This window comes from Chlamydotis macqueenii, chromosome 4, assembly GCF_036417535.1.
Source record: "Chlamydotis macqueenii isolate bChlMac1 chromosome 4, bChlMac1.mat, whole genome shotgun sequence".
NCBI lineage: Eukaryota > Metazoa > Chordata > Aves > Otidiformes > Otididae > Chlamydotis > Chlamydotis macqueenii.
In genome coordinates this window covers 61,879,372-61,892,363 of record NC_141559.1, presented here as the reverse complement: position 1 = coordinate 61,892,363, position 12,992 = coordinate 61,879,372, and positions in this window count along the sequence as shown.

Here is a 12,992-nt window from a genome sequence, read left to right as displayed (position 1 = left end):
GTTGTGTTCTGTTTGACAGAACCATCAAAAGCTGAAAGGCTCTGGTCGACAGTCTCTATGCTATATTCTTTCATGATATAATTCTTCTAAAGTCTTCTAAAAATTCTCTAAAAGAAGTAAAGAGTATGAAGGAGCAAATACTGACGTTTTAATGGATCTTTATATGATCACTTCTTTCATATATTTTTTCTGACTCTTTAAATTACTCTTTAAGTGAGACTAAATAATTTTTTAAAAATTATTAACTCTTTTGAGAGGGAGGACTTTTCAGTATTTAAAGGTGCTCAGTGGAGTCTAAGGAATTATTAAAAGAAGAACTATGTTACCAAAAAGTATCAAAATCTAAATACTATGTACCTTTACCAAGTAATATTAGATCGTTAGTTTAGCATTAAGTACAATTATGGAAGATGAATTTAGACTGTTGATTTGTTTAAATTTGTAACAAGGAAATCTCAAAACAAAATTTGTTTATGATGTAAAACCAGAGCAATTAATGTAAGCAAATTACCTGGGCAAATAAGAGCTTTTGTTCATGATTTCAATAAAAATAATAATTACTTTTCACTAACGTAAATTAAATTTTAGGTCAAAATTGAGGAGTGACATTTTGAGTCATGTTAATGGGATTTGAGTCAGTGTTTCAGTGTTTGAAATTTCTTTCCTTTTGTTTTTCCAGCTCTTTTATCTTTGAACTTTTTCTATACTCAGATTTTGAAAACTGGAAATAAGTCAAAATATTTTATTACAGGAGAATATTGTTCTTGTTGTTTTTTTTTCTTTTTCCCCAAAAACAAATAAAACACCCCCCATAAACAAAAATATTCTGATAAAGAAATGAAATTATTTTTTCTTGATGAAACTATTCCCTTGCCAACCAAACTAAAAATGTTTTATGTAACTTCAATGATTAATTACTATTTACTATACAGAATTTGTTGTTCAGACTTTGTGGCTTCTTATGTAAGAAGTACCAGTATCTTTAACACAAACCTTTTACTAACTATGGCAGTTTAAGTTGTTCCTCTTTTTATACATAATCATTTACTTTTATCCCAAAATGTACTTTCTTTTGTGACTAAACTAATGAGTAGGAGCATGATATGTGTATTTCAATAAAGTTTTCCTGTGACATATGAAATTATCTAGTCGGTTCAAATCAAATTTTAGGATAAAGTTCTTATTCCATGAATATCAGTTCACTTTGTATTACAGGTTAATTCATCTTCACTCCTGTCAGAGACTGAAAAGGTTAATTAATGTCTCAACATCGCTAAACGATGGAAAGAATCGAGCAGAACATCGACAAACCACAGACGTCTAGACATATCCTGTTTTCACAGCTGAAGCAGCAAACGTGTCTAAATACTCCAAAAACTGCAAAATGGGGTATCTCGGTTTTGTACCCTTCCCCCAGAACAGAGCCAAACCCTGTGCATGAGCTCAGGCCCTGTACAATGCCAAGCATGCACAGCATTGCCAAGTGACTGCACAATGGAGGCCAGCTCTGGGGGATGCAAAATGACTTTGTGGACACTGTCTTGCTGGACATTAGGTAACAACTTCCTTCAAATAACCGCTTACAAAGGAAAAGCGGGCCTTGCATTTGCACAGAGCTAACACCCACCACCATGAAGACAGATCAGCGTGATGCAGCAATCACAAGCTAAACCACAGGCAGGAAGCACCTGACCTCCTAAGATGGAAAGACTGGTGAAGGCCCCCAAAATATCAAGGAGGGGCTGATACAAAGGACTACAAAAAGAGTCGCCTCATGAACCCATGTGTGGACCTCCACCCCACTCAGACGGACCTTCGGGATGCCAATTCTCCGTGGTGGCATTTTCATCCTTGTAAGGGGCCCACCCCACCCACTCTGTAAGACAGACTTTCAGGGCACTGAAAGTGGTGGTGGTGGTATTTTCTCCCTTCCTCTTTTTTTTCTTTTCCTCTCTCTCTTCTCTTTCTCTTTCTCTCCCCCCCATTACTCTTTGTGTGTGAATGAAATAAAGAACCAACATATGCGTATGACACCGTTGTGTCTTAATTCTGTAATGGAGAAATTTATACCTCTCACGACCGGACCTTTATCGGTTCATGACAACTCCCATTATGTAATTTGAGCAGGGATATTTTTCTTTCTGCTTTCCTACATGCAGTACAGTTTATTCAGAGAAGGAATGATATATTGTAAGAAAAAACTTTTTTTTTTTTTGTTCCCTTTTTTCTGTGTGGAGGCAGAGAGTGCAGTACAGTTGTTTGATATTGACAAATTTGAGCTATGTCCTTGAACACCATTTGCTCAATAACAAAAAAACCCAGCAATTAGAACAAGATGAGGAAATACCAAAGGCAAAAATAGTAAAGACAACCAAAAAACTACTACCAATCCAAATGAAGCATAAGGCAAGTGAACAGTATATGGCTACCAATCAAATTAGATAATTAAGTACGTGCACTTTGCGTGTAACTTAGACTATAAAAGACTAATGCTGACTAACAATAAATGTCTCTGGAACACCATCCACAGAGTCCGTGATTTACTGCCACAGTTCTGCTCATATTGGTTCGCTTTTAGCACTAGTAGGACATAAGACTAGTTAAGATAAAGACCAGGCATAAGACTATATGGACCAAGATATTTAAATGTCTAATTAATATTTTACTTCTGATTGGAAATAGGCACCTTCAGTTCCATGGGAAATAGAACAAGTTAGGTACATGAACATCTTTACTTATGTGAACTTTACCTGATGTGGCTGATGACTTGGAGTTCCCTGGTGTTGCCTTTGGTCCAGTTGTTTCACAATCAATGTTTATTCTTTCTCTCTGAACATCCACATCTTAAAAGAAACTAACTGGAAGTATGTGTAAGTTTTCAGCATAAATCCCCCTAGTATTCATGACTTTCTGTAGAATTACAAAGAAGTCTGAGTGAAGTGGCTATACTGCAGGAAAAGAAATGTACAACCTATCAGTGAACTACATTCTAAGGTTTAAATTTCTTCTCCATACAACACTATGCATTTTTCATTATTAGGAATATAGTTTATCCAAATTAAACTTTCTGGGATTTTAAGGATCACTTTCTGACTTCATTCTCCAATATTATTCCTTACAACACCCTAATATATTCTATGAAATCAATACTTTTTATTTTCTTTTAAAGGTTAATGTTCACTTGTATAATGCTGCAATAGTGTGAAAGAGGAAAACAGGTGTACACTTTCTTTAAAGGCATTCATACAAATTAACCAGCCTCACAATGGCTGATATTACTACACTTACTCTTTTTTTGCTTGTAGCTCCTAAATTTAACACATTGCTTCAAAGTATAGATCATTCTTGAAGGAGTCTTACCCACTACATAGAATGTTTGGGTGTCGTAGTTCAGCCCCGATCGGGACCAGACTATGCAGTCTCTCTCCCGCTCCCCCCACCCTCCGAGAGAACAGGGGGAGATGATATAAGAAAAACGGCTCAAGGTTTGAGATAAGGACGGGGAGAAATCCTTAAAGTTACCGTCACGGGCAAAACAGACTCGACTTGGGGAAAACTATTCATTTATTTTCTAAAATTAGCAGGAGAATGAGACAGGGAACAAGATAACCTCCCCCCACCCCTCCCTCTTCCCGGGCTTAACATTATCTCTACTACCTTCCCCTCCCGAGCGGCACGGGGGGGGAAAAGGGAATGGGGGTCGCGGTCAGTTCATCACGCGTTGTTTTACGCCGCTGTATCATCGTCAGGGGAAGAACTCCTCGCATTCCTCCTCTGTTCCAGCGTGGGGTCCCTCCCACGGGCCACAGTTCTCCGTGAAACTGCTCCGGCGTGGGTCATCTCTTCCACGGGGTGCAGTCCCTCTAGAACAGCTGTCCCAGCGGGCCCTCCACGGGCCACAGCCTCCTTCAGGCCTCCACCTGCTCTGGCGTGGGGTCCTCCACGGGCTGCAGGTGGATCTCTGCCCCTCCGTGGACCTCCATGGACTGCAGGGGGACAACCCGCTCCACCATGGTCTTCACCACGAGTTGCAGAGGAATCTTGGCCAGGAGCCATATTACTCCTCCCCCTCCTTCACTGACCTTGGCGTCTGCAGCCGTTCCTCACAACAGGCTGGCAGACACCTCTCAGGATCTTTTTTTACATCTTATTCACTTCTCATCTCCTCTCCACTTCTTGCAGCCGGGCCGGGCCGAGTTGGGCCCAGTCGGCTGCCCGGCGGGAGGCCAGAGGGTGAGGCCTGCAAGGCCCATGAGGCTCGCACCTCCCCCTCTCTGCCCCCCGCTCAGCTGCTTCACATCTTCTCCTCCCTCTTTTTCCTGTTTTCCCCTACTTAAATACATTATCGCAGAGGCGTTATCATGGGACATTCTGCTACCAATTGGCTCGGCCTTGGCCAGCAGCGGGTCCGCCCTAGGCCCGGCCGAGTCCACTGAACAAAGGGGAGCGACTTCTAGCAGTTTCCTACAGAAGATACCACCTTAGGCCCCCCCCTCACTAACAAAACCAGAACATTGGGTCACAGATTTTTTGACTCATGAAATAAAAGCACCCTGTGAAGGTTGAATTTTGAAACATGCACAGAGAAAGGATTATTAGAAGTTTGTTATTTTCTCAGAATCACTTCCACAATATTAAAATATTTCTGAAGTGTTTAAGAGTTCCCAATTTTAAATATAATAACTGAATCCATACTATATGTAAAAAGAGTTTATAATAGAGTAACTAACTTAAAGAGAATAAATTAAGGGAAATTTCAGATTTTGTAATTAAACTAGAAAGGTGTATTTTTAAAGTAATTTTTTACTTTTTTTTAAAAAAAAAAAGTTACACAATATTTTCAGAGTTCTAATTATCAACACATTTAATTTAGGACACTGAGTGCTTAATAAAAGAGATTGCCTAAATTTATTTTGATTGATAATTAATTTGCCTTGTAGATCTTGATTTCTTACTTCTCTGTGCTGTTTACTTGCCATATTTCCAGTTTTGCCCTTCATGTTCTCCTCATCAGTGATAGATTTCTTTCTCCAGACAGACTGCTTGTTTTCTAACAGCATGTTCAACATGTCTTAAACTTCCTTCCCTGGATTATATGGATCAGCCTCTGCTGTCAGAAGAGGTGGCATTTGGTTGCCTAAAAAAGGCAACAATGATGGCCTTGCCATCAAGTGCCACTCTAGAAGCGTATGGGTTTCTGTAACTGGTTCATAGGATTGCTATGCACAAAATTCACCCAACACATGCTATTTTAAAAACACAACAGTATTTATTGCTCTGTTATAGCCTTGCATAAGCAGTTACCAGCATAAGCAGTTACTAGCATATTATTTTCCCTTTATGAGAGTCTTACCAACCCAACTAAGCCGGAGACACCGCCGAGCAGGAGAATGATGATCAGCAGGGTCAGAGCAGAGAAGAGAGGTAGGCTCAGCACCTTCAGGGCGTCCCCTGTTGTTCATAGAGTGTGCTCTGCATCCTTTCTCCTCCCCTCTGAGCCGCCTCTGTTTATACCCTCAGCAGATTCAGTGGAAGAGTACTGACCAGGTTTTGCTGCATGCATTGCCAGCGCATGCAACAGGGCCTGCCAAGTACGTGCCCTGCTGGCTAACAGAGGTTCCCAGATAGCAGCAACATACTGCTCAATAACAACCCTCCTAGTTCCCCTCTCTGAGATAACAACCCTCCTAGTTACACTCTCCAAGGTCGCATTCTCACAGCTGTGTGCAGCCTGTAATGTCCCACAGTGGCCCTACAAGGACCATCACTGAAATCCCTCACACAGTTTCCCACAGGTCCTGTGTCATCTCTAAGAGAACAGGGAGGATGTCTCACATCTGAAGGCATCTCAGACGAAACTAGATGCATGCGTTTAAGTAATGGAATTATTTTACTCAGTATTTTGTTCATTGTTACCCATGGAGTTAACAGAATTCTAAACGCTTCCTGTTTCTGAAATTCTTAAAAATCTACATAATTATCCATGCAAAAGTTTGGGTTTTTTTTCTTTTTAAACTAAAAAATTTGTGCTTCCAGATAGCTGATTGGTTTAGCATGAATACTTCTGTTCTACTTCATCTCATCCTAATATTCTGTTCCTATGAACTCTCTTGACTAACAGCAGAGTCTAGAGAACAAATAGTATTAAGATTTCTCCATGTTTTTTCTTACACTAAAATACTCAAGTGTTATACCTTTTTTTGTTGTGTTCGGGACTTTTTATCAGTCAACCAGTAATTTCCTTAATCTATCAATAGAGAAAGTCTGTTAGAATAGAATAGAATAATCCAGTTGGAAGGGACTTATAATGATCAACTAGTCTAACTGCCTGGTTACCTCAGGGCTAACTGAAAGTTAAAGCATGATATTAAGGGCATTATGCAAATACCTCTTAAACACTGACAGGCTTGGGGCACTGATCACCCCTCTAGGAATCTTTTTCCAGTGTTTGACTGCCCTCTGGCAGTCCATGGCGCAGCTTTGAACCATTCCCATGTGTCCCATCACTGGATAGCAGGGAGAAGAGATCAGCACCTCTTTCTCCACTTCCCCTCCTCAGAAAGTTGTAGAGAGCAATGAGATTCACACCTCAGCGTCCTTTTTCCCAAACTAGGCAAACCCAGAGTCCTCAGGCTCTCCTCAGGGGACATTCCTTCCAGCCGTTTCACTATATTTGTTGCCCTCCTCTGAACTCATTCTAAGTCCTTCACATTCTTCACTTAATTTTACTTGAGCATAGTTTCTAAAAGGAGATTAGAGTTCAAAAAATCACTTATCTGTTATGAATCCTAGATCTTTTTTTAGAATTATTTCTTTCTTAGAATAGCATATAGTTATGACATGCATCTGTGTTTCATGTATCTTATGAGCTCTTATTTCTTTTTTTTTTTTTACTTCAATAATGGTAAGAAAAATACTGAAACCCTGGGGTACTTTTAACCTCTATATCTACTAGTTATTGCTAACTCCTGAAATTTTCCATCTTCTCTCTGAAGGATGTTTTTTTTCTCCTTACTGGATATTCTCATTAAAGTCTTGTAAATCTTATTTGTTATTATCTGACCTCTTCTGCTTTGTCAACAATAAAGTAAATTAATATAAAATAAAATAGAAAAACAAACAAACAAACAAAATTGAATAACATAAATACTTACAGCTTTGTTTTCTAACACCTTGTCCTTTGCCTTTTCTGCGGAAGTTACTGGCATTTCACTACCTAGAATATATTTAGTTCCATGTAAACGTCCTACAATTTGTCATCTCTTCCTTATATAATTTTTTTTTTGCTTTAGTTTTCCCAATTTGTAGTCTATGTTATGAAAAGTACTTAATTTTCTTTCTTTTCTAATAGACTTTAATATACTTTCCATTTCTTCTTTAAGTTGAAGTTATCTGACTAGTCTCATGCCACAAAATAAATTCAATTATTTTCCTCCAAAACAGAAAAATGTGATTTGTCTTTTTATATTATCATTAATTATAATCTCAATTTAGTAACAAGCTTATTCCTAACATATTCTCCTATTTGTTTTTCTTAATATTTATTTTTTAAAACTTCTAGTTCTTAACACTAAAAAGGATTTTTTTTCCTAAATGTATTATCAATTTTCCATAATTCTGAACTTTTAATTTAGTATAATTTCCTTCTCCAGCCTTTCATCCTAATTTTGTCTTAATTAATAATTTTTATTCGCACTTTGTCACTGATGAAGAACAAGCCTGAACCATCATTTACTCTTTAACTTAATAATACATGGAAAATTGCATATTATTTTAACATAAGTCCACATCATATTATAGCATGGATTTTTTTTTTCATTTTTTCTCCCAATAATTTCAGTGTCCATAAAACATTATAAACAAGGTCTTATGGAAAACCCATTGGAATTAAAAAAAAAAGGGAGGGGGGATTTAAGATAGAAAGTTTTATTTATCTATCAGATTTTTGCAAATGGTAACAGCTTATCAAAATTTCCTATTCGAATAAGCATTACTTCAGAATTCCTAGAAACAAGGAATATGAAATATTTTCTATTTTGTACCCCAGTGCTGTTATTCAGACCTCTTATCCCTGTTCTGGTTTTATTTAGTGAGTGGGAGTGGGGGCGGGCTGCGGTGGCAGCTTCTGTAAGAAGCTGCTGGTTGTTCCCCTTTGTTCAATGGACTCAACCGGCCCTAGGGTGAACCCGCTGCTGGCCAAGGCCAAGCCAATTGGCAGCAGAATGTTCTGTGATAATACCTCTGGGATAACATATTTAAGAAGGGGAAAAACAAAAAAAAACAAAAAAAAAAAAAAGGGAAGAAATTGTGAAGATGTTGAGTGTGGGCGGAGAGGGGGAGATGTAAGACTTGTGGGCCTTGCAGTCCTCACCCTCTAGCATCCCACCAGGCAGTCATCTGGGCCTGACTCGGTCCTGCCGAGCTGCAAGAAGTGGAGAGGAGATGAGATGTGAAGAGAACCTGGGAGGTGTCTGCCTGAGTCGATTGTGAAGAATTTCTTGTGAGAGGAATGGCTGCAGACACCAAAGTCAGTGAAGAAGGAGGGGGAGGAGTAATGCTGTTCTTGGCCAAGATTTCCCTGCAGGCCATTGTGAAGACCATCGTGAGGCAGGCTGTCCCCTGCAGCCCATGGAGGTCCATGGAGGAGCAGAAATCTACCTACAGTCCATGGAGGACCCCATGCTGGGGCAGGTGGATGCTTGAAGGAGGCTGTGGCCCGTGGGGGGGTCTGCTGGGGCAGCCGTTCTGGAGAGACTGCACCCCACGGAAGAAATGATGCATGTCGGAGCAGTTTCACGAAGGACTGTAGCACATGGGAGGGACCCCACAATGGAGCAGGGGAGGAATGTGAGGAGTTCTTCCCCTGACAAGGAAGCAGCGGTGTAAAACAACGTTTGATAAACCGACCGCAACCCCCATTCCCTCTTCCCCCTGTGCCGCTCAGCAGGGAAGGTGGTAGAGATAATGTTAAGCCTGAGAAGAGGGAAAGGTGAAGGGATGTTATCTTGTTCTCTGTCTCATTATCCTGCTTTGGTTTTTAGTAATAAATGAATAGTTTTGCCCATAACGGTGACTTTGAGGATTTCTCCCTGACCTTATATCAAACATTGAGCTTTTTTTTTCCTTTTTGTTATATTATCTCTCCCTATTCTCAGAGGGTGGGTGCAGTGAGAGAGAGAGAAATTGCGTAGTCTGGTCCCAATCAGGGCTAAACTACAACAATCCCCTAACCCTAAAATCCTTTTTGACTGAACTCAAGATGCAGGTCTTACAATGTGTGTTACAGTCACAGGTATAAAGTTTACAATGTAGAGTAATAAGTAGTTTGGCCTGTGAGGAAATAAGATAAACACTCCATACATAATAAAAGGATAAGTTAAATTCTGCAAGTATTTAGAGGTATTTTCGTTAAGAGAGAAAATATTTAATTTGGAAATAATGTTTAGGATTCATGTATTCTATAAAAAATCCTTTATTTTTTTTGTATCCCCTGTACTTTGAACTGATAACTGTTGCTAGTCACACTGAATAAGCTAATTATTGGACACATGTTTCTGTTTAAACTCATCTGCTCTAACTCGAATTGCAGAAGAAACACTCTTATTCTATTCTATTTATTGGTGAGCCGTTAGGGTTCCGATTCAAGAAATATCTGCTAGTTAATCAGCCTCATGTGAAAATACTGTAAGATACTAATATAAGGTGTGTTTGTTAAAGTTTACAAGATTAGATAAACTATACACTGTTATAGTGTATAGTATTTCATTACTACTGAAAGTTCTTAAGAACACCAAAAATTGTATATTATTTGCAATATAAATAATCTTAATTATTGTTAGCCCTTAATAGTGTCTTTAAAAACTCATAAGTGTTTAGCAACTTTACAACTAGACTACAGTACTCAGTTTAATTTACAGTACAAGCAGTGATAGTATCTGTATCTTATATTATAAGTAGTTAAAGAAAGACAATGACGAAAACTTTAAGCAGACATTCCAGGACTCAGAAACAGTAAGGTCTGTGTTTCTAAAGAATTGCTCAATTGCTTGGGATAAATCAAGGCATGCATTTAGATACATAAAAAAGAAGAATTAAATTTTTTTTAAGTGTTAACTGTTTGTGCTGGAATTTAATAAGTATTTGTTTAAAAAAAAATCTAATCACAAAAGATGCAGGCATATTTACAAAAGAGCTAGCACACTGACTTTTTAAGCTTTCTACCATTATCTGTAAGTAGAAATCTTTGCTCATTAATCTGTGGTGTTTTGCCTTTGTTACACCTGTATTCTATATTATAGCTCTAAAATAGAATAATACAATGCTGAGATGAAGCATAGCTTGCATTTATAGACTCATACTTGGATGTCAGAGATCTGGCTTAATTTTGGGCAAGATTTTTATCCTTTCTAGACTTCAACTAAGATTATGGATAACAGAATTCCTAGTCTAACTTTAAAATAATTTTGATTCAATCCTCTGTACCTACATCTCCAACGCCTATAAGAAAGAGATAATCTATTCTATCAATGAAGAGTTATATTTGTACATAGCATCCTGAAAATCAAGATGTTATTAGAGAAATTTTTTCCATACAGAATGATTTGAGTATGTTTTATGACCAGATGAATACTAATAAAAATAGAATTTAACAAAATAAGATGGGTAGTTTTGCTAGAACAAAACAAAACTGTAATAAAAAAAAAAAAGTTGTTCTTGCTTACTTCCAAATACTAAAACGTCAGTTTTTAATCAAAGCGTTTTCCAGACATCTAAAATTTGTCACTAAATGTAGGTGCATGTAAGGAGAAGTAGGTCCTTTTACACTGTAATTTTCACATGAAATCTTCCTTCATATTTTAAGAGAAACTACGTAGGGAACTTCTAAAATAAACTGCAGGTATTTCTTTAGAACTCTGTGTAAGGTGTGAGAAAAGTGTAACTTAAATTATACTGGTGTCCTTGGGGGTAGATACACACAAGTGCACATGGATTATGCTGTTGTTAGCATTCCATTTTAAATACTCACTGTATACATTAATTTTATAAGTACCTGAATGCAGAGTAGAGATGTTGAATTCTGTTATGGACAACATGTAGTAACTAAAACTTGTGCCTATAATTATTATTATTACAGAACAAGTCACTGATTTTGTTAAGAGTGTAACAATATAATGACAAATGTGTGCTAGCCAATGCACAACTAAATATCATTAAGTTAATACCAAAATTTATACTTAACAAGTATGTTATTAATAGGATTATATTTGGTTTTTTTAAGAGTAAATCCTAGACCTGGCTTCTCCACAATAGAAAAATAACATATACAAGAGTATGAAGAAGAATTAAAGAACTTTACAGAAATTAAACTTCAACTTTTGTCTTCAATTTAGAGGATGAGTCAGTTCTTTCTTTTATCTTAAGCAATTTGTCTGTTTGTAATTAGTAACTACTTGTCCCAGCAATTACAACTTTCTTGATTACATTTACATGTGTGATTGCCATGTATTGTGAAATGGAAAGTTTGAATCTGATGAACTCCAGAGACAATATAAGTTTAATTTTCTGAATATTTTTGAAAGTTACCTTAATGATAGTGATACAAATAGAAATAATGATACCATCCAGCACTATTTTTTTTTCTCTGTACAAAATAAAATAATATCCACCAGAAAAATCTTTATAAATACTACAGTAATAATTAAAGAAGACATTAAGAGATTTGGATAATCGACTTGTTGCACATAAACAATGTAAATATGCTAGTTATTTCAAAATAGAAATTATGTCACAAATTAGGTGTCAGACTTCAGACACCACTAGCTTTTGTGATGCTTCAGTGAAGCACCAAATACAAGAAAATTATGGCATGTTTGAATGTGTGAGCCTGTTCTCTGTTTCTAAAGGGCAATCCGGGCTTTAAGTTGAGGGTTTTTTTCCCTATATGATGTCATGTTCCGATTTCGGACGAGAGGAAGGCCCCCTTGCGTTCTAGCTGACCTCAGACGAGTCTGGGGGGCTAGGGGCAGCTGGACCGACCTCTCACACACTGGAGCCTGGTTTTGTTCGTATTCTCGGGAACAGAATTAAGACTCAAAATGGAGTCAAGTGCCAGGTAACTTTATTAACCCGACAAGAAGTTTGTAAATGGAAGAGAAAGGAGATAAAGGAAGGAAAGAGGGAAAATAGTTTCAGTTGTAGTAGCTACCACCACAGAGCTGCAGCGTCCCGACAATTCAGTTCACTCGATGGGGTGACGATCCGTCCCGGTGTTGGTCATCTCGATGTCGGTTCCGTGGATGTGCATTCCAGCGAATGTGTATTCCGTTGAATGAAGTGAAGTGTAGAAGCGTAGAAGAAGAAGTCTGAGTCTGTCGAAGAAGTGTAGAAGTCTCGAAGTGTAGAAGAAGTCTCTCTGTCTCAGTCCAGAAATGTCCCTTTTTATGTTGGTTGTTTTCATTGTATTTCGAGAGCTGGTTTTCCTAGCCGCACCCCTCACGTGGTGGCGATATGCATGCCCATTACCGGGTGATCCATTACCGGGCGATATGCATGCCCATTACCGGGTGATATGTATCTCTGGGCGCATGCCGGAGGCTAGGGCTAGATTTCTTGGAACCAGCTCTGCATTCAGGTTTTCAAGACAACAGGAAGCCATTGCTCGGGTGGTGGCCTGCTGTTTCAACAATGTTGAGACAAATTTTTAACACAGTCTTTTACATATGACTACTGCATTTCACTTATACGAAAGAGATTAAAATTATTAAAATTAAATCACTATCCTGTCTCTTTTAGTTACTGAGCTGCTAAATCACTAAAATAAACACATATGAGACTGAAGTCAACATTATGTTTTATCTGTCTTAATTATCATTATTAACAGATATGAGAATGTCATTTGGATCAAATTCTTTTGAATGTAAATGTCAATATATTTTCAAATCTTGCTTTTAGTGTTAAAGATAGTATAAAAGTACTTACCTATAAAGAAAATG